Below are 6,000 nucleotides of genomic sequence, written 5' to 3'. Positions count from 1 at the left end.
AAAATAAGATTTTAAGACTTAAAGAGGTGCGTGGAAATTGCAACAACTGAGGAAGGCTAGAGTGCAGATGAATTTCAAATGAGGCAAAATGTTTTCTTGAAAAAATGAGGCTGTATTAGGACATGGAAGCTAATGTAAGTGTCAATCAATTAAGATTGAGCATGTAGAGTCCTATGTTTTTCTTTTAGGCATGGGAAAATGAATTGCAAATACATTAAAGATTCATTACTGAGTGTGTTTTAAAAGCATATGAAATTGAAATTCACTGCTACTCCTGAAGCTCGGTGTTGAGCAAGAGAGGTGCTTTGCTCTCGAAAATCTAACAACCGGTTTTGCAATGTCACCAATTTTTTTCAATCATCCAAATACCACCAATTCAATTAAGCTCATAAACCTCCTACCCATAGTTCTCCAGGATAAGCAGCTCCATTTAAAAGTGAATGTGGACGAGTCTGTGCTGTCCATGTGAAATATTGTTCAATCAACAGCCAAAGTTTTACTTGTCAGTTTTGATATATCCGATAATAGCTGTAGGTTGTTTTGCAATGTCCAATGTTCTGTGAAGATGGGCTTTTCATATTCTTTATTGTTTTTTTCTGACAAAATGTTGCCTGGACTTTTGCAGTTTTGTGAAATGAAACAACAGTAAAAACAATATATAATTTAACCCTCATAGACCTGACTGGACTGCAGATAAGTATCTTTCCCAGGCCTATGGCTAGTTTTGGCCAGGATATAATGAGTTCCTGTTCATTGATCCCTTATAAGCATCCTCAATGATTGAACACAACCCCATGCACAGCAGGCAGTCATTCATTTGTGCCTCTTTTCAGCTCCTTTTTAATCAGCATTTGACACTGTTGAAAATCAAATCTATAATTAAGCTTCACAGACAGTCGGAGTTTTGGCAAATAAAACCAAAAAGGAAAACCTGGAGACACATTTTTAGTCAAGCATCTGTATAAATTCTCCAGTATATAGTCAGGGTGCCCAGTGATTTATTCTTACTTAATGGTTCTTAGTTTCTTTTTTCTCATTTTCTCTGCTGAGGTTATTACCTTGCATTATTAACACACTCACGTGTGACTCTTTTGTTTATTTTTTACTAGTGGGAATACACTTTTTTTTAAAAACAGCTCTTTATTGTGTATATGGGTTCAAAGTAAAGGTGCACAAACACACTCACAAATCAACTTAATAAGCACTCTGATAAATAGCGCGGCAACTTAATTGGGACAATTGCTAGGGAACAGATTCAATGACCCCAATCAGTGAATTAATGGCACACCTAGTTGTGAAAAGTCCATTTAAATGATAGGGTTGGTGTTGTCTGCTGCCTAGTCACAGTAGTTAACAGGTGTGAATTGGTGTTCATAGCATAAATTTCCTGCTGCTTGACCCTTTGTTCACTTCAGGTTGCTTCTCTACTCCTTTATAGCTGCTAAGTGAAAGGAAATTAATAGATTTATCTTAAATTTATCAGACTATATTAACACCTTCATAACAGTCCATTTAAAAAGTAAGATTATTTAGAAAGAATGTTCTCTGTGGGAATCTTTCTAATTATTTACTGTGTAGGCAAAATGAAGCCCATTTTCCATTCCATATTTGGCCACCTGCTTTTAAAGTAAATAAGTTCCAGAGTAGGTAATGTGCTGCACTTTAGATAGAACTTTGACTTATATATCTAGTTTCTTGGGGAATGCACTGTTTCTGTGAACTTTACTGATTCCTTGATTAAAGGCCCTATAGTAACAGCTAAGCAATAGACTATTAAGAGCCTCTCCCCAGAAGTGGACATCTCTGGCTTCTGAAGTCCATGAAGACCAATATGGCTACACACCCCACAGGCCAGTGTGCTGATTTTTTTGCTCAGTATTTGTTTTCTTAGTGTAGTAAAGATTGGTCTACAAGGGTTATATGGCTGGATTTAAAAACAGCACAGATAGAACTAATCTTCCCTGTCTGTTGATATCTGAAGGTTGTTATACCAGAATTGGGTTTGTCTGTTTTATACTTCCTTTCTCATCTTTAAAGTTTATCTTTTATGGAAATAAGAAAGGAATTGAAACATAATAAATTGAAGTAAATAAGAATGTCCTTTTCTTTTTTCCTCCTAACTGAGTCTGTCACTTTAGGCTCTGCTGTGTCTCTAATGAGAGTTAGGTATACAAAGCTGGTCTGTTCCTTTCTCTAAGATGACATCCAGAAAATCTGACCAAATACTAAAAAGCTGCCATTTTGTGAAACTTTCTGACTGCAATCATAAGATGTAATGCAATCATTTTTTCTAAAGAAGATGAAGAATTAAGTAATCTATGAGATTCCTAAGTAGTCTCTGATGTACTTGAATACAGGATGGATGTTACTGAAAGACTTATTATATAGTGTCATCTGTTTCAATCACAAAACTACGTACGTGCATAATAAATGTTTGTCATGCAAGGAGAGAGATGGAATACATGATCCATAGCTGCCACATGACTTTCATCAGGCAGTTCAACACATCGCTGGTTACGCTGGTAGCCTTGGTAGAGTATGACAAAGCTGAGGATCACTCTCCAAAACCATTCAACCAGACTATGTTGCAACTTCACAGCAAGCTCCAGATACTAAAATTGTCATTTCAGTGATAAGGAAGATGGAATAAGTGGGTGGAACTGCATAAAAAAAAGGGGAATTTCTCTCAACTCCTAATGCTCTGCCACTGCTAGTCTTTTCTTATGGAGATACTGAATCAACTCACATTGTCAATAAGTAACCAAACAAATATAGCAATACCCTTTCTGACTTCATCTAAAAAAAATCTGATTGTTCTTACAGAAAATCACGTAGAATATTTTCAAATATAACTTTGTGCGTCTTTGGAGATCCAAGACCTCCTAGACATAGTTTAAAGAAATGTTAATGAAATAGCAGTGTGTGCTGGCTCTGGGTCTGTAAGACAGGCCATGAGCCATAGGAAATATGTAAAAGAATTGCTAATACTGCCAAACCTAGATTCAGTGTCCAACTGTCTTTATGATAAGAGATAGCTAACCACAACTGTAGCAACAGTTCCACTAAGGAAGGGCAAACATGCTGCTTATATTTTTGCTTGTGCAGGTGTAGGAACAGTTACAAGCACATCCTAGAGCAAAGGAAGAAAACACAAGAACAGCTAACAGGATGCTCTCTATTACTGTTTATTTTTTTCTTTTCATTTTTTTTTACACATCTGCCCTGCATCCATTTTTTGACTGCACATTATCTGAAGTAGCAAGCAGAACTGTATCAGCCTAATGTCTTGATTTATAAGAGGTTTATCTTATAAGTGTTTTTATTTTCAATATTTTTTATTATTTTTTTAAATTCATACAGGTGCTTCTCTTTGTTAGGCTCTGTCCCTCATTTCCAAGCAAGAGCAGCTTCAAATGACTAAAGACAAGCTTTAATTGAAAACTTGAACACATGCTGAATGTGTCAGTGCTTGGACAGTCACTGTACACAAACATTTATATTCAATGAAAGGAAAGCCCCACTAACCAAACCCAGCTTGATTGGAGTTGGAGACTGTCGAGCAGCACTTGTCAGGCATAGCTACAGTACAGAGGCAGTAATACACTGTTTCCAGACAGATGGATGCACAGAGGTCAACAAGAGACCTAAGGTCTGTCTGACTGGAGGTATTGAAAGAGCTGTAGAAAAACAACACTGAAAAACATTCTACTGTGGACAATAGGAAGTTTCTAACAATTGTTCTTCTCGTAGACATTCAACTAATGACAGATTAAATATTTTTAAATGGCTTTTTTTTTTTCCCCCTTCATTTCAGTATAAATTAATAGCCACAGAAATCACATAGCATGTTGGCAGCAGTCAGGATGTACCTCACATTGTACAGCATTATGTAATAATAAATACACATGCTGTATGATTACTACATCAAAATATCGATGGAATTTTAGTTATATTAAATAAAATATGAGCCTTATATCAGTGTCCTATTTTTTTTTTTTCCATTTAGATCATCTAATAATATAAGCAATTATCTGAACATTTAGAGATAAATTTTACATTGCCTTTTAGCTGAAGTAATGTGACTGACATGTGAAGGTACGTTGCATAGCGTGGATATCTTGTTAAATTATCCGTGGTATTGGGAACTTGCAGGTCGTTGACTATCCCAATTTAATTTGGCTAGTACAAGACATTTCTAATAATTAATACTGTAATAACACTTAATGATCTGCATTCATGCAATCTGAAAAACCAGCTAATGATGCAGTTTTTAGTGACTGCACAAACAGCAAGTTTTAAATTTGTCAAATGCTGCTATTTCAGCATCACACTGTCAGGCAGAGGAACCTGCCTGTGGGGCTATCACTGATCCAGACACTCGAGATGTCCATGATGTCGCAAGAAGTGAAGGACTTAGTCTCAAGAGAGATGTTCTTTGGAACTAAAAATGGGAGCACTAAGCTCATGGGGAACTTCTAACAGTCCTCATTTTTCCTCCTGCTCCAGGCTGCTTGACAGAAGGTGTAACAAGAAAGTAGAAAATGGGGGATCAGAATTAAAACAAAACAAAACAAAAACAACAACAACAAAAAATCTGTTTATTTGCCTCATGATAGTGGACTGTTAATTTGAGAAATAATTCTCCTATGACTTTCTAATCTCTGGCTCTACCTGAAATAGTCTGGTTCATGTGAGTGTAGGTCTTATCCTGCAGTCAACATAATAAGGCCACTGCCACTGCTTTTATACACTGCAGGGTATTAGAGTTTAAACCTCTGCAAGAATAGATGAGCTCTTACACCTACTTCAGACATCTTTTTCATGACAGTGAATTTAGGAAACATTCGTATTGATCTATAATGGAGGTAACATTATAATCAGCAATTAATTTAAAAGAATATTCTTTCTTCCTCAAAACACCATCACATCTTTTAGAATAAACACACCACACAAAAAACACCCAAATCCTTGGTGCATTTATCCAAGGAGTAGAGCATGAAATTGTTTTAAATAGCCAAATTTATTTCACAGTTCAAGACTAAACTAGAAGATTCTAAATTATATTTTGCTATTCACAGAATCACATATATATCTCCTTTTCATTAGAGGGTGGCTCTAGGTTTATAAATAGAAGATGCTGCAAAAAAAAAAAAAAATAATCCAAAAACAACAACACAACACAAAACAAACAAACAAAAAAGATAGAGATGTTGGGTGGCTGCATTGTCTTACTGACAAAAAATAAATAAAGTGAAAAATTAAAATTAATACCTTTCCCACATAAGGTCAAGGAAAAACGTAGACTTTTCAGTAAAACAAAGCAGGAAGATATCTCATTCTGACTGAAGGGCAGGTCTAATGTGAGCTTGTAGAAGAATCTACATGAACGTGAAAATGAAATAGCTTAGCCTTTGAGGGCATGGAGATTTTTATTTTCTCAGTTAAAGTTAATTAAAAAGAAAAAAAAAAGCAACACATTTCCTAAGCATGTCAGGACCACATGAAGATTGGTAAAAAAAAAAAAAAAAAAGTATTTTGTACACTCAGAATTGCCATTGTCCTTTGAAATTTAAAAATTAAGATGTTTTTAATTTTGCTTTTATTTTTTCTTGTGCTCGGTGCTGTGAGCCAGTAATCAAAAAAAGCATTATAAAACTGTTTGGATTATCCAAAGAAACAGGATGAGTATGTGTGGCTTCTATCAATCTTTCGATGTGTACAAATCAGCAAACTCAATTCCTGTAACTAATTTGATGGTACGTGGACTTTGACTGAGGAAGGGCTAAGTCCAGTCAAAGTACACAACTGTTCTAAGAAAAGAATGTTAAGGTGCAGGGAAGTTTCATGTCTCGCTTCTCCTGAGGGCATCTACTCTTTGCAGTTTCAGTTAGGGTTTTAATCTCAGTATTATATTAGGTTGATATTTTACTGAGCTGGATACATGGCTTTGATATCCAGCTGTAAAAGAAAATTGGCAATTCCTCTTAGAAGGTGACTCAT

Source organism: Centrocercus urophasianus, unplaced genomic scaffold (assembly GCF_019232065.1).
Source record: "Centrocercus urophasianus isolate 14NV4802_14NV808 unplaced genomic scaffold, USGS_Curo_1.0 seq_11, whole genome shotgun sequence".
Lineage (NCBI taxonomy): Eukaryota > Metazoa > Chordata > Aves > Galliformes > Phasianidae > Centrocercus > Centrocercus urophasianus.
This window is presented reverse-complemented; position numbering follows the sequence as displayed.